The 23,469-nt window shown below is 36.4% G+C and overlaps 1 long non-coding RNA gene across 1 annotated transcript in view; it reads right to left on the reverse strand.

Moving 5' to 3' along the window:
• Nucleotides 1-23,469, reverse strand: part of LOC308060203 — a 257,827-nt gene that overhangs the window by 22,353 nt on the left and 212,005 nt on the right. Inside the window, exon 2 of the long non-coding RNA XR_013926646.1 lies at nucleotides 1-9,053. This exon is cut by the window's left edge and continues 22,353 nt beyond it. This is a non-coding gene — a long non-coding RNA (uncharacterized lncRNA). The remainder of the gene's footprint in view (nucleotides 9,054-23,469) is intronic.

The raw sequence follows: 23,469 nt of genomic DNA on the forward strand, positions 1-23,469 counted from the left end.
CTTCTGTCTCTCCTTTTCACTATAGAAAAGCACTGCTAGGCAGAGTTAAATGGATTAATTACCTTTTCAGTGTAAGAGAAAAAAGAAATAAGAGTCTTGTCTTTATCTCCTCTGATTTCAGAGGCTGACTAGAGGCTTTTCAGATGCGCATATCCCTTTAATGACTTAATCATCTAATTAGGTGACTTGCAAAGGCTATTGGCAAATGAGCAGAGGGTTATTTTCTAATTCCCATGTATCTGTTGATAGAGCAGAGGATTCTGGTATAGTGTCTGTCCTTTTCCCCCATTCAAGGTTCTGGAGATAAAGAGTTAAGATTAAAGATGAACAAGCTCTTTAAATAGGAAATGCAAACAGGCTAAGAATGTGTTATTTTTATTTTAAACCTCTGCAGCTTTTTAGCAACAAAGTTGGCTTAGAGGATAGGTTTAAACCACTTAAAAGAATCCCTCAGTTTTGAAGTTTCCTTTTCAATGCACCCACTTGATACATGTTAAACCAGCTTTAAGTCTTCAGTAGCGTTGAGCTCGCACATTTCACTGTGTGTTAAAATGGGCAGTTAACAAATGTTCTTTACATGTGAATACTGAATGAAAATAGTCGGAGTTCTGTGATCATGGGAAAAGAGTGTTGCCTAAAACAAGTAGTCAGGAAACATAGTTTGAGTTTCTGTCTGGCTCAAGCATGGAGCCTATGCTACCTTTGTTAATTTGGGATGTGTGGGCTTCATTTAGTGTTGAGCCCAGTATCTGTGTTTAGTTGTGGTATTTCAAACATATCAATTTCACCTTTACAGTAAATGTCAGGAAAGTACTGTGCCCTTTGATGTTGTTTTGAAGTCATGCATTACTGTGAAAATAACACTTACTTAAGGAGGACAAAAAAATTGGCTAAACCATGACTTAGCAATATGTATGTTAAAACAATTCAGGAAGATTGTCACATGTAAGGCCAACTTTTTTTTTTTTTTTTATCTGAGGCTCAGGTGATGCTTCCAGGTATGTGACAATCTCAAGACTGGATTCTTTAGTACAACTTTTGGTTATTAATGGTATCTCTACATTACAGACCACAGTCACAAAAATCAATTTAAATTAAACAGAATAAATGTAAGTAAGGAATTAACTTAGCCTCATGTCTGATATAATGACTAGAAAGTTTGGGAATGTTGAGCTGAAGGAGTTGTCAAAATCATGGATCTTCAGGAGATAAAGGTAACTTATTATGAGTTGTATCTTAGAGTTGCACAGGCTTGTAGAGAGAGCAGCTAGAGCAAGTTTTAATCAGTTCTCTTATTAAGGAATTCTTCAGCTCATCCAGCACCCATCTCCCTTCTGGGAGAACATGATCTTCAGTTTTTGCTCTGACACACTGTGCAGGAGTTATCCACCTTCAGCCTTTCCCCCAAACAGCTAATGCGGTTTCATCACTTTTGCTGGGCAGTCTTTATTCCTTTCTATAGGATTTGCCCACTGTATTCAACAGACTTCTCCTTTAAGATATGGTGAAGTGCCATCTCCTAAACTGTTTCAAAACTGTGGGTTATCAAGCCACTACACACACTACTGAACGACCACTTGCACCAGGAGAAGCAGTTGCCCATGAATACTGTTAAACATGATTTAGACTTAAAACTTGTACATTATATTAATCCAGGTTTCTTATCTACGTCATGATTTTAGACAGAGCATCTTGTGGCATAGTCTTGCAACACAGATACCTACAGTCCAGCTTTGCCTCAGCTGCCAAGAGTGACTGTGTATTAACAGTGCAGCCATCCAGGTCCATTAGTCAATCACTCTGATCAAGTTTTTGTACATTTTTGCTGGGTGGATTGTGGGTAGCCCAGAGTGGAGAACGAATCTGAAGTGCAGTACTTTCTCTTCTGTGTTCAATTCTGTATGTTTTACATACTGGGATTTCTCTTCCTTACTGACAAGCTGACCAGAAAGTAAATTTCTTGTTTTCTTTTTCTTTTCAGGCAAAACATCTGGTTTTGGCAAATGTATTTTTTATGTTAAGCCCATTTAGTAATAAATTCCTGTTAAACCTATATTTTCATGTGTTTTTTCTACTGCTTTTTGTAGTAATTCTCTTCTAGAGAATTATTATTTTGAAAATTTAAATATTCTTTGTAAACTTGATATTTTATGGTTGTGATGAAAGCAGCCACTGGTTTTCAAATGTCAAAATTATGTGTTTCATTCCAGTTCAGAATGAAAATGTTAAGAGGCATATCAAAATACATGTAGGAAAGAGAAACTCGTATTGTTGGCTAACTTTAGTATGAGTAATTAGAATGTATACCAGTCAAATATGCTTTTCTTTTGTTGGGTAATGTAGGTCTACAACAGAACAAATAATTTAAAAACATTAAAAAAGCTTAGTTGATCTGCTGAGGCACATCTGTCCCTTCTCTTTCATTATTGACATCAGTGGCTTAATATACTATTAAAACAAACTCTATTTTAAAATATATATAAGACCTGACTCCTGCAGTACAGTGAATGATGTCCTATGAATTCCAGCTCAGGCTTCACCAGCCATATGGACTCATACTACATTGCTCATTAATACTGAATCCAAAAGTTCTCAGTGAAAGCTTAGAGACTTCTGCCTCTCTCAGTGCAAGAACACAGTGTATCTACCTTAGATGTTGTCAGTCCTAGAGGCCTATTGTTTTTTTGGAATAAATAACTGGGATAATACAACATTTATGTGTTAATGTCTTTAGCATTAGTAAGAAGTTCTCTGGAAAATTCATCTACAGGATCATCTGGGAAGCGATGATGGTCCAGTGATTTTTATTTCATGTGTAAAATCAGCTGATGCCATCTGCTCTTCCTTATATCCTATCCTGATGATGCTCCCTGTCTGAAGCCTGCTTGCCACAAGTGTTCCTCTGTACCCTGCTGTTGACTGTGATTGCATCTGGTCCTGCTTTTTGGTGTAGGGTAACTCTGTGGCCTCCTGTCCACATACGGCATGAAAGGACAACTGTCATCTTATGTAGTTCACACATAGAGAATGATATTCATAGGAGAAGAGGAGAAATGTTTTAACATGGATACTGAACTTCTCCAGCAGTTAACACAGATGGATTTTGACTACATTTTTCCTATAGTTGGATTAGTTTAAATCTGATTGCTGGGGAAAAGCTTCTTTTAGTACCATGTATTCATTTTTTAGCATCTGGAAGATATAACCTCTCCTCAGACCTTGAAAACCTGTTTAGAAACACAGGCACTGAACTTCGATGTTGACAGTGATGAGCATGAATGTGTGCTGGGAGGAAAGGTGTACCCAGGTGCTCCTCAGGCATGCATCTTCCCTGAAACTGGGAGCTGTGTGGGGAAAGTATTTTTAGAGGTTTTGTGTGACAATGCCTGATTGTGCCTGTAATGCCAAGATCAATAGGAGAGAAGTCCATCCAAGGCTATTAAATACTCTGGTTCACAAAATCATTAAGCCACAATCACTGCAAGACAGTAGGGTATTCTAGAGATAAACTACTATGTAGTTTTTTAACACATATGCTGTATTCTGGAGAGGTATTTCTCTACATACCCATACTTCTCCCTGGCCATTTTAACACACTGCCATTACAGACTCCGTACTGAGTGAGATACACCACTGATCTGATGAAATATAGTCATTCTTGTGGGTTTTTTTTTGATTGGTTGCGGGTTTTTTTCCAAATATTAATAGTACTGGAGCATCTGCATAAGATCCGTAATATTATCTGTCTGCCTGTGGGAAACATACCTAATTTTTCATAAACTGTCATTACTGCACAGTCTCAGCCCAGTATCTCAGGCCCATTGCATATTTCTCAATGACTGTAAATTTACAGCCAGGCACATATGCAGTCAAGTGAACTGGTCAATGTATGCATTTAACTAAGTATTGATGGGCAGATTAGAATAACAGTGCACAAGTTCTGCGTAGCAAACTGGTACTCTCAGAACCACTTGCTGAGTCTCAGAAGGTCCTTGGAAAGAATGAAAAAGTGTGAAGTGTGCCTAAATGAAGATTTCCTTTTCGTGGGGTGCTGGGAGTGACACAGGAGAAGCCTGGTCCCCTTTGTTCCCTATTGAGGATCCTCCGAGCAGGAGCACTCAGACTTGTTTGGAGGATCTAATATCCAATGTGAAACAAGGACCGCATGTATTGTGCCTGTCGCCAGCGGCTCTATTAGAAACAGTCGGTCCTTTTCCAAGGCTACATGGCGTGTGATGTAATTCCATTTTCTTCCTGACTGCAGGAAAAGAAAATCAAGTAATTAAATGTGAGAAATCACCAGCCAGGGGGGCCCTTTCTGCTTGGGTGGATTTCCCAACACAGTTGCCTGGCCGCAAAAGCCAGAAGCCGACCCGGGGAAAGATGGCATGGCTCTGGACAAAAGCATGACACTGCCCATGAATGCACTGCGTACCAAACACAGTTTGTTGTCAGGAACTGACAAGCCAGCCATGTCCAGCTCAAGTGGTCCTACTTCCCTTTGGCTTGAAAAGGCCTGCCAGTGAGGAGGCTTCAGTCACAGCGCTATGCTTTACGCTCCCAGCTCCATTGTCCTGAGGCCGCAGGTCCCGGGCAGGAGGCGTCACCACCCCACCAGAAGGCGATCAGGGGTGGTGGGACTGTGGCTTGGAAGTGGGCCGGGGGTGTGGGAGGGAGGGGGCCTGAGGAAAGAGTGTCCTGCAGCCAGGAGCAGCCTCAGTCACAACATCCTCATCTCCCTGTTTTGGCTTCCTGGGCTTTTGCAGATTTTAAACCCCCATTTACACCGCATCTCCCTCTTCTGCAGGCTACAGGACATCATGGTTATGGCATGCATAAAATCTTAGTGCTAAGAAACATTTATTTGGGTTTTGTGAAAACCTGTAGCAGAATTCAAATGTTATGTATGTGGGTAATAAAGAGTCTTGTCATATATAGCCTTAACTTTCAGAAAGCCTGCACTTCCTCAAAGTGAATGAAACTCTGCAAACAGGCAATAAACCTGCAGAGAATTTGAGCCACCAGTTTGGTGGGAGAACTAAAGTAATTTTAGTTTACTTTGATTACTCTTTTTAATAGGTAGCTTACAAGAAGCCTATCACCTGTTTTTTATAAGTAACTATGTTTGACATTTCAATTTCGTTCTTACAGCTTTTAATACATTTTTTATCTTGTACTCTTCTACAGATAATTTACTTCCCAGTGTTTCTTTGTAATAGCAACCGGAATGGAAAAAAATGTTCTCATTTATGTGTAAATTTTGTTAACAAACTCATCTACATAAATCACATTTCTTCCCAAGGATTTTATTGTGTGGTAGCTGCTTTTTCACTAAGTTAGAACTTTAAAACAGAAATCAGCTTGAAAGTAAATTACACTGAAAATAAGATCAACACAACAAAACATTTTGAGTTTGGCTTTAAAAAATAAAAGAGAAAGAATCAAGGCAATACAGGGTATTAAGACCAAGGAAATTTTTTAATACTTATATGTTGTTTTTGAGGGTTCTAAAGCGTGTGACTCCATCCTTGTTCATTTTTTAGTAATTGAAATGTGCGAACTATTCTGTCTTGTTTAAGCATACTTGAAGAGCATACTATGGAAAAAAAAACCCTACTTATATCCATTTGTTCCTTCCAGCTCCAGGTGTAAGATTAATTAACACAGAACAAGTTTCTTTGCCAGGCTGGCTAAGTAACAAAAATAGTCTCTCAGGTTAAGACCTTTTGTTCCATCGCCTTCATAAAAAGTCTGAAATGGTGTGAATATGGATTAAAATGTGGATGTCTTTGAGACTAAAGCAAATTCATTGGTATTGTGGGCAAGGCTACTTACTGGTGTTCCTATTACTCACTCAGAGGTTCACTGGTTCTGACTGGACACAAATGCTATGGAAATCTAAAATCATTTTGGTAATTACTTTGTTGCCCATAGTATTCTGTGTTTCAGCAGTCTGGGATGGAAATGAGTACACAGAATCCACATGACATTGCGACTGGCACTCACTGCTTCAGGTTTCAGTTAATCCTCTGCAGACTGCTCTGAGCGTTGAGCAAAGTTCCTAATTTAAGATCATTTCCACAGATCTTTTGAAATTATAGGTAAATTATCCTATGCTGATTTCAGAGAGGGTGGTATCATTTGTCCAGTGCTCAGTCAGTGGTAGCAAAAATGGATCATTTGAGAAAGTCACAGTTTCACGTGTCCCTTCTTCTGATCAATAAATAAATAATGCATCCCTGAGTGGCAAAACCATTCCTTCCTAGTAAATGCAGCAGAATATGCCTTTCTATGTACAACTTTACCATATTAAATATTAAATATAAAATATTAAATATATTATTTATAAAATACTGACGTACAATACTGCAGTGAAAACTGCAGTTTCATGTTATTTTTATGTATGCATAATACAGTGTAGCTGTTTTGAATGTCTTATTATAGTAGCCAGTCTTTCCAGTCTAGAAATGCACAAAATTCATAACTGGCTTGTAAATGCTTTATTAGAAGCTCTACGCTCATTTCCTCCCTAGCCTTCAAAGCTCTAGCATAATGACTATCTGGAATGAATTCTCTTCCTTGTTTTAGTAGCAGCTGCATCTGTGCATGGTTAAACTTAACTGTTAACTGTTCCACAGTGGAATCACTTTTTCAATAACATAAAAATATAAGAATTTTAGCTGGTTCTGATTCATTATCTCCTTCAGAAGCCTGACAGCCAGAATACTTGATCTACAGAAAGTGAAACCTAAGTTTTTAAGAATATTAGATATTTACAAGAACTATTTCACCTTGGCAAACCAGTGACTCAAAGCAAGTTGTGTAAAGCAAGGATCATCATACCTGCCAACCTGGTAAAAGATTCCACAGCATCAGTCCTGCCTTTAGTCATCAGAGGGTCAGTAGGCTGAGCGTGAACACCTTTTGGTTGCTGTAGGAAGTGCATGGAGGCTTTGCTGGTAATCTAGGCTTGGACAAATCAAACTTTGGACTTTGAAAGTCAAGCAACACTGTTCCTTGAGCTAGGACTTACATGTTTTACCTGGATTCTGAAATAACAGTAGGAAATACAGTATCATGACTGTCTTTTGAAGTGGCTTTCATTGTTTGTGACTGGGCTCCATGAGCACCTACTGTCTGGTTTGTCATTTGCTGGAGCAAATATGAAGGGTAGGCATAGGAGTCAAATCTCTCCTCAACCTGTCAAGGATAGTGGGCAAGATGTTCAGTTGTAAAAGTTAGAACTGCAGTGGCAGGTGTAAAACTCAGGAGTTTCTGACTTCTATTCTGTATTTTCCTAAGCATGGTGTGTGATATTAGAATTATTTTTTGTTACTATATATGTAATGTAAAACATGAATTCTGTTACAAATGTAGTTTCTAAACACTGTAGCATTTTGAAATTTTTAGAAATGTAAATGCCATGTAAATGAAAAACAGAATCTCTTTACTTAAGTTTTTCAATTTTTTTCCCTGTAGTTTTTGTCAGAAAATACTGGATTACTGAATACTGCAAGGGAATTTAGTCTTAATTAAAGCTTATGTTATAACAAATGTATATGCATATTGTACTGGCTGTGTAATTGGGATGGTTAGCTCCATAAAAAAATATTTAAACAAATGCAAAAATGTCTGAAAATCTGTCAGCAATAAACTGTAATTAATCCAAAACTTTGACCACTAGGACCTGATTTTAGTTCCTCCCTGCTTCACTATTGCTATTGTTACTCTATACTTTTAAGTGATATTAATTAATTTTCTTTATAATAATTTTTGATAGTTATATTTTTATACTTTTCCTTTCAAGAGCTTCAAGCTCTCCCTACCATTTTCTCAGTCTCTCTACAACCATGTGCTATGCAAAAGTGTATGGATCATTTCCATACCCAAAATACACTGGAGTGAGAGGAATACTGTGTAGAAATTCTATTTTAAATCAAACTAAAGTTTAAATCTAGTTGCTTAAGATTTTAGAGGGACAAATAATGGTGGAAAGCAGAAGACTGGTGAGAGATAGGTTCTGGTGCCTAAAATCTGTATTAAGGATCTATTAGTAGCCAAGTTTCCAGAAGTCATGAGCCATCACTGCTTCTTGTTAAAATCAGCCCTTTCGGGAAAAAAAAAGATGGCTAATCTATATTTTTATTTTTATTTTAGATTCAACATTTTAAAACAAGGATTCCTACAGTCAGTTTCTAAAATGCATGTTAGAGCATTTTGCTCTGAATACCTTTTTTTTCCAACAACTATGAGAAATACATCCTAGAAAACAGACAGCACACCACCTTTTTTTTTTTTTTTTTCCTGCCTGTATATGTATCAATAGAAACAACTTGTTCTTCCTGACTGTGAGCACAAGAGAAGCCCAATTGTGCTGACCACGGGAAAATAAAAGGTGAATATTATTTAATCAGTTTTATTTTCTAAATGCTGTCCTTTTAAAAAAGTTGAAATGGAATTTATCTTTAGGGCAAAGTGAGACATATTTTAGGTATCTTGAAGCCATGCTTCAAAATCAGCTTCTCTGCCAATTGTCTGCTATTGCGCACACTTAAGCAAATGTGATTGAAACCCTGCTCAGCTCTGTGTCATTTATAGGACCTGGTGTGTCATCTCTGAGCACAAAGAGCGTTCAGTGCTGCACTGAGGTTACAATGCCATGAGCAGTGATGAGCTAAAAGCCTTTGGAAGAGTGTGAAAGAACTAAGTAGAAAACCAGCCATGAGGAAATGGACTTCTGCTTATTTTTATAAACACATTGTTGAGTAGCATAGGTACAATGCAAGGCAAGAAAGGAAATATCCCCTTTCTATATATCTACCATTTTTGCCTGAGCCAACGTAAAGATTTCCTATTGTTCTTCAGTATGTGATCCAACTTTAAAAAGACCTCTAGTTTTTGATTCGCAATTGTCTGGGTTAAGATACAGTAAGAAAATGAAAGGCAGCTGTCTCACACCTTAAGTTAATCTCTAAGAGTATTTTAGAGCTGTTCAGCATATCCAAGGTTCTGACCTTCCTTGGCAAGGCTTCTTAATTTTCCCACACCTGCAGCTTTGCTGTCTTTTCTTTTTTTTTTTTTTGTCTCACAATAAGCGTAGCTAAAACAAGCATTCCAGTGTGCATGAATAGAGCACACAGTAGGCAATTTGGGGACTCATTCATCACCGATCAATAGAACTGCTCGGTTAGTGGATGAGATAGCAAAACATTTGATTTATTACATTCAATGTAATAATACATGATTTTAAAAGAAATTAAAACCACAGAACTAAAAAACTTTATCTTATTTATTAACTACTGATAAAAGTAATAAATAAATACTGCCATTTCTTAAAAAATATCAGTCAGCTGTGTCTATAAAATGTGGTATCTTTTCTTGGGAGATGTAACAATTATGGGGGGTTTAAATTATTGGGATTTTTGTTTGTTTTAATATTTTTACATAAAGATGCTGCTGCTTACCATTAGTAAAATGAATATATATTAAGAAAACACAGCAACAGAGATTCCACATGTGCTAGAATATGGCAAAACTCTTTGATTTCAGTTTGCTCTTATGGAATAATTTATCCCTCTTGTCATAACATCGAAGTTACAAGGCTGCAGCAGATAGTATCCTATATAATAACATCAGAAATTAATGCACACTGAAATATGCATGAGGAATAACGCATATGGTATAATGACTACCAGTAATTATAAACATTTCTTCTTGAAAACAGTGGTTCTTTACCTTAAAGGGAAGATTCATGTCCAGAACATTTTTCTCAAGACTTCAAAAATGCCAGGAAAGAGAGAGCATGAGTTTGACCTCCCTCCCCCAAGATTTTATTTCCAAATTACACTGAATTTTAAAACAAAGTAACAACTAAATATTGCACCAATATTTCCTTAGTAATCTGAGTCAAACTGATCATTATTTTCTGAGTAAACTGAGGAACTGAAAGCTCTGTCATCTTCTTCATACATGTTTTGGATCAGCAGTGCATCCCAACAGTAGAGACCAGTATAAGGAAAGTCAATGAGATATTCAGTCACAAAGAACAGAAACCATAACTAATGATATGCCTAGTTTGTGGTTTTAAACAAAGACATATTATTTTTCATCAAAAATTATCTTTAAAAAGGAGTTGTTTTGTTCTAGTATTTCAAAAGCAACAGAATTAAATTTTGCAGGAGGGAGGGAGAGAACATCTCTCTGAAGACAGAGACGAATACTGTGTACCAAAGCTAACAGATATTAAAATAGATATAACTGCAATGTATGTGCCACATGTAATAAATGCAAATTATATTGTAAAATGTTTATTTATTGCATAGAGAAGTCTTCATGAATTTTGAACTTCCACAAATTGTTTTTTCTTTAATTTTGAGAAATGTCTGAGTAATCTTTGATACAGTCTTTTACCTGAAACTTCCCTGATGTTTTCAAAGGCATACAAAGGTGTTAGGGTTTTTTTGCTACTAAAAATAAGCACATTTATAATTTTCCTAATTTTTCAATTTAAGGCTATTTTTTTATTATTAGATATTCCATAATAAAACTGTATTTTAGCCTTGCTTTCCTTCACACATCAACATTTTCTACTTGATCTGTATGGGTTTTTTACAGAGATATTTTTTTTAACTTAACAAAAATGGGTTATTTCTGAATGAAAACTGCAAGGTGATACACTTAGCACAACATATACAAATGACTATAAATGGCCAGGACTGATATCTGTCGTGGAAATCGGGCTCCAAGAATGAAAAATGGCTTTGACCATTTTCCAAGGAAGATATATTTTGGCAGTTTGGTGACAAGACTAAGAATCATATGCTGCCTGTAAACAGCTTTTTGAGTGTGTTGTTGCTAAGAGGTTAATCTTGCACCCACTCTTTTCAGTGATGCAGCAGTGACGGTACTCCTGTCTCCATTGGTATAGAAGCAGACACCAGAGCAGCAAAATGCACTCTGAGGTTGTTGGTACACATACACATATACATATATATATATATAGGATCTGTAGAATGCAAATATCTTAAATGATCTACTTCCAAACATGTTAGAACATTACAAGATCTCATGAAAATAAGTTATTGCAATGCTCACAGAGGAAAATTTCCTGTGGCTAAAACTGGGAGTAGGGACTCTTGGCTCATTCTTTGCTGTTCAAGCTCATGGTTTACTTAACCTAGACCTTTGGGGAAACATTTCTTTTTTGGTTATTTTCAATTAGTACTCAGCTTTTTATAGAACATGAAGCACATAAAAACAGTGCAGTTTTTCTGAAGAGCCTTCCTAAATGGCTCAGAAAAGATCTTGCTGCTTCAAAAACACCTTAGAAAATAACTGGGTTTTATAATTTAACGTGATAATGAGCAGGAACCTTTCCATGTAAATGCTATCTATAGGAGAGTAGAGAGAAATACGACTGCTTCTTTCACTGTCATATATTCAATAGCGGTGATGAAAAGAGAAATTACAGGAATTTTTTATCTGCTATTTGGTTTTAATCCTATTCGGGGAAACAAAGTATTTCTGAAGTTTCTCACTGTCTGCATTTAGTGGAGTCAAAACTCTTGGTGGTGAGGGCTCTGTGGAGTGATCAGCATTCCCATAAAAAGTTTTGCACTTGGAGAAACAATGTTTTCTGACATGATCTCTATCTAGACTAGCTCCATATCTTCGTTATTAGTATATGCTAGACTCTTTTGAATTAAAAGGACACAGTATAGTGTAGAAGTACCCTGCCATCAGCTTCGAATGCTGGTTAATGGTCCTTTCTTACAGAAATCACACACCAATTTACTCTGATTTCTCACGACATTTTGGGCTGAATACTATATATATCCTGAATACACTATTGTATTCAGGAAGCTTAAAAGCTGATTGAATTGTTTTATAGGAAGGAACTACTTTCTAATATAAAGACATATAATTATAAATGCTGCTATATTTATAATGATTTATTTTATGCATACCAGATTTCTCTAAAGCACATATAGAATGACCAGAACTGAGAAGGGTTTAGAAATTTAGAGATAACTATTTACGAAATATGGAAGTTCAAGTTGAGCTATGTGAAAATAGTTTTAGACATACAGGATATTGCTTTTTTTCTTTGATTTAATTATAAAATACATAACATGTTGCATTGAGACTAAATTGGCAGAGTTAATTTATAGGCAGAACCTTAGTGTTGCTTTTTTATTTCAGAATCCCTGAATTTTATAGAATGATATAGATAAAACATTGTTGGTAATAATAAAGATTACACAAGTTCAACTTTAATTACGTGAAAAATTACTACTTCTTTACAGTACATATCTCCTACATGTAAAATCATGTGATATAGCATATATCCAGTTCACTGATACATATGAACTGAAGATCAAATGTTATTTGTGATATAACATGCTCCAAATAATTTTTTGTGTAAGAGAAAAAAATTAGTACACTCTGCCTACCTTATTGTTAACCAGTTGTCTACACATAGCATCTGTTTACATTAGTAATGTAATTGCTGTGATAATAAGCTCATTGATTTAGTATCTAAGGAAATAATCAGTCAGGACATCACATTTGTCTTGCTTTACTTGACAGCCTATCTTCTACACTGAATAGACAATGTCAAGTCTTGCCATTGTTTCGGAGAAATGCAGCAACAAAAAACCCCAGAAAGCTCTCTTCTCTTTGCCAGCTATTGCCTTAAAAATGTTTACTGCAGCTAACTGCTATTGGGCAAATTTAACAGTAGCACAAGGCCACTCCACTTTAGTGTAGGAAAATTATATTTCTTTCGTTATTCACAGAGTATGACAGCCTTATCTTTCACTTGACAGTTAAGCAGAAAAGGACTGTGAAAAACTTAAAAGTGAAATAAAACAAAGAAACAACTGGGAAGCATCGGCTGGCTGACTCACTAGGAATCTTCCTTTTTCTAAGCATTTTTATGTGAAAATATATAACCAAAGTCTCCTTACTAGGAGTTAAGAAACACTTTACAAAACTGTGATATGTCGATGTACTTCGGTTCACTTCCCAAAATCCCAGATGAAAAAAATGAATCAATCAGGAGTGTTAAATAAAGAACAAATCCAGTTTTATGATTTTTTTTCCTTTATCTTATGCACAGTGTAGTCTTACCTTAATATGTGCTGCCTGCTGCAGTTTTGGATTTCAAAATCTTTCAAAAATCCATGGTCCACAGAATGAGTTCATGGGCTGAAATCATAGAGGATCAGGTTGTCTTGGCCTTATGTGGTGTTCAAGCTAGGGAGTAGGACAAGAGTCTCTCCTCTCCATCTGTTTGCCACCCATGAAGATCAGTATTCACTGCATGGCCTTAGACAGCAGTGCTGAATGACTTCTGTGCCTGGACTTTGTTGTAGATGAAATGGGGAGCAGAGAGCAAAAGAAGTCTCATTCCTCTGTGGAGGTGAATCTCTATTCATCAGTTTATAGACAGCACAACTGAACTCATGCACAACAATGAATGAGTAAAACTGCTCTCACTATATAGCACCAATACATTCCAAGACCTCTTGATTTTGAAAGATGTCTTTAAAATACTGCTATTAGTTATCATGTACTTCACAAAGAAAATTAATCTTTAAACATTTTAGAGAGGAAGGGAAGGACTACTCTTCCTCTTCCAAGGATAAAATTAAAAAAGACACTGTGGAAGAGTCAGTAGAAATGAAGATATGCAAAACTAAGGCCTTATCATGGAATGTTAATTACCTGTTCGGTAGTTGTACTTACAAGATGAGAGCAACCAAAGACAGGTTGTTCTTTGTTTCCAAACCAGATGTGGGTAGCAGAAGTGTGGCCTCACAGCTCATCTAAATTCGGAATTCCGGCAGGCTGACAGCTGCTCTCTTTCTGCTGATTAAGAAACACTGACAAACATTTTTTTTTTCCTTTTTTTTCCTGCAGAAAGACTTTCTTGGCTGCTTATACTTGTAAACAAAAATGGGCCTTGCCCACTCAGTGTTTTTAACTGTAATTACTAAAAAGGGGGTATTACTAAACTGAAGAAGAGGCAAGGTTGGATAAGATGCTCATATACCATGTATTTACTGATGTATCACAAAAAATGCCAATTACGATTGAAAAATGTACTGATTTTTTTCATAACTCTCCTGGACAGAAGCCTTGAAAGGTCTCTCCAAAATGAAGTCCTTTCTTGTCAGACAAATGAAGTCTGTTCAGTTGTGGCCCCTTAGGGGACTGCTGGCAGAGTTCAGATCTGACACAGGTCCAGGCCCCCTCCTGCTGTACATAAGGTAGAAAATCTGTGTTTCTGTTTTAACTTGCAAGATAGTATTCTAGGTCTCTTGATGTTCTTCCAGTTCTCAGAAAAAAATTTAAAAGGACATGATGCTGATGCTGCCTGAAACAGTGAGATTGAGAAATGTGGATGCTTATGGGTATTGCCTCAGTGTGGACAATGTGCTGCTGTGAATCTACGTTCAGTTGTCATCTGGGAGAGATTTTGTAGGCCATCTTCATAGTTAGAGTTGCACATCACTTGTGCTTGTTGCATTGGCACAGATGTACTTGTTCCAATCCCATCTGAACACTTATTCTTTCTCCAATAATATTTGCTTTTGGACTGAAATGAAGATTTGGCAATATGTGAAGAAGTCATGTGTGCTTGTCACCATGTTAAAAGTTTTCACAGTGCTCTTTCCTGAAATTGGATTATCTAGTTTTACGTATACTCCCAAGCTATAAATGAACATCTGCTATATAGGTAGGCTATGTATGTAGAGTATTTATTTATTTATTTCGATACATGCACATGCATATACAAACATTATTGCTATAATCTGAAAGAAATTATATAGATGTTCAAAGTAATATATTTCTTTCCTCAGTTTTAAAGATATTTATTTCAGGTTTTATGTTGTTCCTTTTTCCCAGAACTGTGCCTCCTAAAGTATTTTTATTGAGATACGAACAAGCTAGTCATGAGATTCTGCAGTTTACACATCTACAGCCTCATAAACTGGACTGGAACACAAGTTTTCTTCCTACTGATTTGTACCTCACCAAAACGGTTGCTTTCCTTCCTATGACAAAGGAGTTTAGAAGGTTGTATCAAAATAAAAGATATGCATCTGGATAGTTATACTGGGTAGTTGATAGGAGCTTAAACAGTGAAGAAGAAGAAACCAAAGAGGATAGAGGGCATCCAGATTCAATACACATCCTCTGAAAGCATCCACTCTGATTGCAAACAGGTTTTACCTAACCATTTCCACACAGCAAAATTCTGGAGTGATATTACTTTTAACTTTTTTTTTTTTTTTTTTTTTTAACCTGAACTTTCTTCTCAGAAAAAGAAAACTAGCAGAAATGAATCTCTAGGAAGAGTCCACTGGGGAACATCTGTGGGAAAGCAGGTCTTCAGCATGGAAAAAGGAAAGTTCACTATGTGAATGGACTGAGTGTCAGACCTAGGGGCCTGTGTTTAGAGGTGCTTGTTTGCTGCTACCTGAGCAGAAACACTGGAGGGGAATAAAAGGAAGGAAGGTGGGAGAACAGTTTTCTCCCCCATTCTGAGAAGTGTTTCAGTTTGAGATGTACTGTGTCAGTCACACAAGAGCCTGTCATTAGTACTAAGTCACCTCAGTTTTATATACATATCTGAGTATAATGCCTTTCTATGGTTTTGCCAAATTCTGTTTGCCTACTTGCCTCAGGGCAGTTGGGTTTTTCCGGCTGCCAACTGAGTATCACTGATGTTTTTCATTATCACCAGTCATCAGATAAAAGATAAGAGAGTAAGTTTTGTGCTGATCTGGTAAATTTCCGTGCTGTTCGTGTAAGCTTGTTGGATATGGGTTTGGGAATTTTTTTTTCTTTTATTCTATTTCTTTCATTACCTTCCTTTCCATATAGGTTCTCTGCCTCTTACTGGGCTTTTACTCACTGCTGCACTGTCCTGTGTGAAATAAACAATAAATGCCTATTCCTTCAAGTAAGGCAGAGGATGCAAGGTATTCTAAGATTTACAATATTAAATCAAGAGGCAGTGTGGTTAGTGTTGATAGAATAATACAGAAATCATACGCAAGCTGCAGCTCTTACTTGTTGGCAGTTTTACACTTTGAGAACACTTTTTCAAAATTCTAGTCCTAAGAGATCAAATGACAGGAAGATGATGGATTGTTGGGGATATCTTGAAATAAGCAGTGTCTGTTCCATTTATAAATATAACAATCTACAAGGTTAGAAATTAAAGTTGAAAAATCAGTAGTTAAAGCTGTTCAGAGTAAAGGAACGGTTATGGAATGGATTTATATATAAGCTGCTTCATATATCACACGGGTATGCTGTAAAATATGAGTGTAGGTGTGAGCAACCACTTCAAATAGCTGTGGAGATTAGTATTTCGGTCATTGACACTGCCTGGTCTGGGAACTGGCTGAGGTAAAATTAATGGTATCTTTTAACTACTTTCATTAAAATCTATTAATAATTAACATGCCAATACTTGTGAACTCCACTTTTTAAAGAACATCAGCCTGAGTGTTACAGGAGTTTAGTCCTTAAAGCTGCTGACCTTATGTCTTGTACCAATCAAACGCTTCTGAGCTATCTCAAATGGCATTTTCCATCCCTGCCTCTTCTGGCTGTCATGGAAACAGCTGTGCACCCTCTTATAAAGGTACTGTAATACTGTCGGGCTCCGCAGAAATCACATTAACAGTGGAGTTAGAATCAACTTAGACACAGTAATTGTTGTAGCTTAGGGAAATAGCCCCTTTCTTCTTCTAGACATCTCTGAGTCTGAGCACTTCCCAGGAAACTGGGTTCCATTTCCTGGAGGAAAGCCATCCTGAGGGACACCTGCAATTCTGCACTGCGGTGATAAAAATGACAGGCATGAAATCTCTGCATTTACTATTAGCTGGAGAGAAGGTTCCCTCTGAGATCTGTGACTTCTGAATGGCACTCAGCTTTTGCCATCAAATGCCTTTCTTCAAGTGTGTAAGTGCTCATGAAGAAATTAGACAGAGATACAAAACGCTGCACCTGAGATGTCTCATTTCTCACAGCGCAGAGGAAAGTCACTGCCAGGCTCCAGGTTTGCCTTACACTGTGGATACTATTACAACACTTCCCCCCTCCCCCCATTATCATCCTGATTGTCATTAACAACTGGAGCAAAAATGAACATCTGTACGGTGGGGAATGGGGGGTGGGGGAGAGTTTTTCATTTTATTTCTTTCTTGTTGTGAACTTCTTTTCCTTACAGATACTCACTTTTGTTTGTTTCATTTCTGAACTCGTGAGTTCTATGGTTGGTTCCAGGAGAAAACTAAGATTGAGGAATATCCACATCTCCTCTCATAGTCAAACCCCCACAGCTCTGTAGCTGTCATTCCAGCAGAAGTCCTGGAAATTTCACTCTTGCACTCTGTCCTCCCACTTCTATTGAATGAAATGGCAGCAACTGCTCCACCATTAGGATCAATATCCAGGCCATTATGTTGGCAACAGGAGCAGCAAATCACATTTACGTGGATTGTCAGATTCATTATTATAAGCAGATGGCAGTCCTTGCACGACAATGCAGCTGAGAGAAGACTGACATCATTTCAAATTAAAATCTATAATGCTAATACACATATCTGACTCTTTGTACAGGCCTAAGTGCATTAATCTTCTGAATGATTTGCCAACGTGTGCACTGCTTTAGGTGTTTTCACTTGAGTGGAGCTAAAAGGAGAGCTTTTAACTGAGAATGGTTAACATTTATTCATACAGATTGATAAAAGTTAACATGCAATTTTCTTTACTAGTAACTCCCTAATAGGAATTAATGGGATATTTTGAAGAGAAAATGTCAAGTTCAGAAGGCCAGTTTAAGAAATGTGTTAACCACTGAAGAGAGAAATATGTTACTAGCATCTCCTTTATGTAAACTAATCTTAAAATAATTACTCCTAAAAGAAAATAGAGCATTCTTTAAATGTGCAACAGAATTGCCTAAATATGCAAAGAAATGTCATTTGTTAAATGTGGGCAAAAAAAGACCAAATTTTTTATGATCAGATCATCATCAAAAGTTTGAAAAGTTAATATAACATAAATTCACTCTTTTAACACAACTAAAGTGGAAGACAGTACCGAATAAAAAGGATTTTAAATACTTTGGGATCCATTTTATCTGCAGTGTCTAGACTATGTATCCTGTCATATTTTCAATAGCATGCTCTAGTATTTCAGAATTTCATACACAATTTTTAGGGATGCAGAGGCTGATTCCTCCATTCTTCTGCCTTTCTTCAGAAAGGATACATCTAAGAGAAAGAATCTTCTGGTGAATAAAATGTAGATTGAGACTGCTGTCAAGCTGCCTAACCATGATAATTCGATGTCTTTGCTTCTAGAGGAATGTTTGCATATTGAGGGGCTGTCCTGGACTATTTATGCCTGCACATGGGATCCTGATTAACCCCACTTAGGGAGCCGTGTCATCACAGTGTCGATTCTGAGCGAAAATACCTTTCCTTTTGGAAGGACTTAATAGGTGAGAGCATTACGCTGATGCAGCTGCTTGATTTCATGAAGCAAATAAAAATGCTGTGTTTTCCCTGAAGAAGATTGTTTTAAAACATCCAGATTAAATAGACAGCTATGAAACTCAGGAATCTTCCCATCAAAAGCTTTATAAATACATGTGTCATTGCAGAAATACTTGTGCTTTGCCACAGAAGCATATATCTGAAAAATGAAGTTTGTTAAAATGTTTTGACCAGAGTCAGGTAGGACCTTTTGACCCATTTTTTATGTTATTATCCATTATCCAGAGATTTAATTTCAATGGAAACAAAATCTTCAGGTCTACAATATGCCTTGCATTCTCCCAGTACATGCCAGTGCCATGTGCTAACACATGTTTTAGCAGAGGTCTGGGTTGTGAATTATTTATTTCTTTAAAAGTATCATTGATGCTGTTGACTTTTTCTGATTTTTTTTTTATATTAGCAGATCTGAAGCCAGATATCTCTGTATTTTGTTCATATTTGCTCAACTTGCTGCCAAAAATATATTCTTAATTATTTCATCTGACCCAGTAGTGATATCTACTTTCACAAAACTTTCACAGGTGGTATGTGTAGCAATAGAAAATGGTACATTTCACTGATATAAACAATAGCTTAATAATTTTTGTACCAAGAGATTTTTTCTGAGTAGGAATTGATTTGTGTTAAAACGAATAACAAATTACTGGAAAAAAGTAGTTTTTCTACCTAGGAAGTTGCTTTAAATTCTGCAGGATGAGAAACTGAACAGGGAGATTGAGAAAAAGATAATGAAAGACAATTTCAGTTTTCAAATTTTAAAAAAAGAAATGTCATTCACACACAAATTAATTAAACTTGAAATAAAGATATGTACCCTATTACAGCTATGTGAGTCTGATCTTCCTAAAATCCTTACTCTTCCATGAAAAATTTTGCATACTTGAAACTTCCAGTTTTTATGGATGTTGGAATGAACTGATTAAAATTGGAACAGTTTTAACATTGTGACAATCAGAGAAGAAACTAATAAGAATTCTGAAAATCTAAATGCTCATCAGCTTTTTGAGATGTTGAGCATGGCTCATAGTCCTATTTGAGTCTTTTAAAACCATTTTCTTGTAAAATGCTTTACCAATGATTGCAGTCTTAAATCCCTATTACATCTCTCAGCTTTCTTTTTCAGGAATTATAGATGAAAACAGGTATTTCCAATCAGTAAAGGATGTTGAAATTCATGGTCCTGATTATTTAAAGTGCATGGGTTGCATCTGATATTTATTTAAACATTTCTTTTCTTAACATAATATTTAAACTGGTTAATTAATGGATACTAGTAAGAGATATGAAATGTGCAATTTATAAATTGAAAAAAGCTCTTAAAAGTTTTACAGAGCATCTGGAACTTTTCCACCACAGTCTTGAAGTAATATTCTCTATGCCATAAGATCCCATTGTCACACATCTCACATATGTTCCTCCAGAACTACTCAATGGTTTGATTTTTCATATATGCGTTGCATGGATTCATTAAGTACAGTACACACCAACAACCCTCATTCTTCATTCACTAGCCAAGTTAATTTTAATAACTTCCAAAATACTACTGCTGAATTAGCAAATCTGAATAGAGCCTGTGAAATGAACTCCAGAGCTTGTTTTAGAATATGGCCTGTATCTCCCAAGGGACACTCAGTGACAGTTTGAAAACTGCAGTAGTTTAGTAGTAAACTATAAATTAGGATTTTTTGAATACGTGGAATAATAGACTGCTTCTAATCCATGGCTGAAGAAGTAAGAATCAGCATTTACGGGTTGTGTGCGCCTTACATTCAATCTGAACCCTACAGTGTACACTGCTTTCCCCATCCCCCTTTCCTTCGCCTGCATTTCAGTTTGTTTTACTGACTGAACACCTAAAGAGATATCTACTTAGGGATGTCAAAAGGTGTAGTAAATGGGAGGCAGGCCACTGGGAGACAAAATAGGGAGGTCATTCCGCCTGACCTCCTCCTGTTTTTCCCACTAAGAAAGCTGCTGCTCAGCTGACTTAAGATTGAGAGACAAGGCAGAAAAACAGCAAAAACAGTATTAAATCAACCTGTTTGCTACTGTGCTTTCTACTTGCAAAAGGTTTTCCTTCGTACTTAAAGCTGGTCTCCTGTTGCACTCATTCCCTTTAGAAATGCAACAATATTTTATTTTTGTCTGTTACTCATCCCATGTGCAGGTTGTGTAAGTGAATGGAAATCCAATGATAAAGTCCTCTTTGACTTCTGTCAGTTATAAAGAGATTAATTTTGACAGTTACGCTAAGGTTCTCAGTAGCTGTTGGGTTTGTAGACATTGCAAAAGAAATCTGGTCTTTAGGTGAAATTCTTCTGGAATTTCTTATTGTGGCATTAACATATTGGGAAGAAAATCCTGACTTCTAACCTCACAGCTACATTGATGAGGTACAAATTGATTTCTTGTGTATATTGAGGCTCTGAGCTGGACAGCAGGGTCCCAAAAGTCTGGCAAGTGAACATTCAGTTGAGCACAAGTGCTTGTCATCTTGAAGAGAAGCAACAACTCTACTCTTACAGGTATTGTGCACCTCCTCCTAGTTGCATGATGCCCTGTAGATCATGCCCACTTTGACAGCACCTTGTTTAGCTAATCTTCAGAAATGAGGAATATCTTCTGCACTGGGGTCGACTGTAACTAAGAGGTCCTTTTGTTCTGTGGGCAGCAAAGGCTTCATCCTACCAAAGTGGAAGTTAGCCCTAAAAATTTACAATTTAAAGAGATGTTTCAAAGTCATTTGTAGTTTTGAGGTGCTTACTTTGGGTAATTTTCCTTATCCTAGTGAAGCTCACTCTGTGGATCTCTGCCATTATTTATTATGAACTTGTAGCAAACCTGATTATATATTTACCCTTAAAAAGAGGGAAGAGCTCTCCCCAGGCATATATGACAAAATCATATAATGACATCCATATACAGCAAACCAAACAGGAAGGAGTGTCACTAAAAAAAAGTTTAAAAAAATCAGCCTCTGACAAACATACACACTCAAATTCAACTTCAGTTTAGTATTGCTCTTGCTGCTGCTTAGGGCTTACATTAAATATCTTTTACTTCCTTGTATTTTCTCTCTATTTAAAACTAAAAGGCACAAGTTCTAAACTATAAAGCTTTCTGGCAATGAAATTTATGCAACTGAGAGATAAAAGTTTGGAAGCTTCACAGACGCACCTATGAGGCAAAACTGGAGAAAATATCAGTGATTGAGTGTAAGTTCTGGCCAAACCTTGGCAAGTGAATGGTTTTTGAGTTAGATACTTCTTTCTTCTATGTTGTAATGACTTACTTTCTCTGATGCAAATTACTCAAGTTGCATCAGTCTGTACTTTTGGTTATGTAAACATCTCTGAGAGTTCAATTCCATGATTCTGGGATCAGCAAAACAACAACATTCTAGAATAAAAAATAGAAATATTCTTTCAATTGCAATGAATAATAAAAAAAAAAGAAACCACTTTGCAGGGCATTTAGACCCTAATTAGATTTCCAGTCATGGATTTAGTCTAAAAAGTTTGGTGGTTTGTTTTTTTTTGTTGTTGTTGTTGGATTTCTTTGTTTCTTTGTTTGTTTGTTGTTGGGTTTTTTTAATAAAAGCAGAGAAATTCTTTGTAAGTAGTAATTTGTAGTATTTTGTATATAGGAATTCTAGTGCATACCTGCTGGCATATAATTGCAATAAAGAATAGTAAATAGAATATTACTAGAATATTATTAAAATAAGAAATACTAAATAGTTTGGAGTCCAACTGTCTCTTCATGAAGCAAATGAAAGAAGACTTTAAACATAACAAAGTCTACTTACATTCATAATCTGTCAATTTCAGTGATACACCACTACCAATCCTTAGTTTTCTACAGCAGCTATACAGCTTGCTGTATATCATGCCATAGTTAAATACAGCTCAATAATTCTCTTCCTTTTTTCTAAGCGTCAGGTCTCTCCATGATTTATTCTCTCATATATAATATAAAAGAACAAGTAAGGGTATATTATTTTATACCTTTTCTGAAAATCTCTAGAAAAAAAAATAAAAAACCTAATGGTAAAACAATAACAAGTAATGGGAAACCAATAACCTTCTTCCTATTCGGTGTCATTGTGTTAACTTTAAGAATAAATATTTCTTAGGCTTTTTCTTTTTTTTGTCAGGGGCACCAGTCATTGATACACTCAAAATGGTGTTGTTTCTATATCCATATGGAATAAGTAGTTGGAGAGGTGATTTTAAAAACCCGAGATTAGATTTTAGTTAAGTGCCTCATTAATAAAATGAGAGAAAAATAAGAATGAAATACAAATAGAACTGCACCCAGACTGAAGGTTTTAACCTGTTCTCTAGAGAAGGCAGAAACATTTTAGTACCAGAGTACACAAGACCTTGTGCCTGAACAGGGTTAATCCCCTGTCCTTAATAACATTTTGTGTAGTAACTTTGAAAACAAACTTTGCCAATTACAAAAGATAAGAAATATCATTTTATCTGTATTCTTCAGTATGATTCGTTTAAAGACTTATTTGTGATTTTAACAGCAAACTCTTTTCAGTGGGATACTTAAATTTGGACACGTGAGTCAAACGCACAGAGCATCCTGCAATACAGGGGAAGTGCATTTCTCAAATGGCAATTAGTTTTTCACTGTTACTGATTCACTAGGTATCTTCTGTCAAATGGGGAGCACAAATGGGGGTGGCTTGTCAGCTAAAGCACTTTGAATGATAATGATAGATGTGCTTTAAAGGTAACCATCTGTACTAACTTTCAAAGGTGCTGAACTAGTGATCTCTTTCCACTTCCTTCTTTTTCATTTCTGATACACATTCACACAAGTACAGAATTGCTAGTGAATGGCAAAGTGGGATGTGGACAAAGGT

This window comes from Falco punctatus (genome assembly GCF_963210335.1).
Source record: "Falco punctatus genome assembly, chromosome: 3".
Taxonomy (NCBI): domain Eukaryota; kingdom Metazoa; phylum Chordata; class Aves; order Falconiformes; family Falconidae; genus Falco; species Falco punctatus.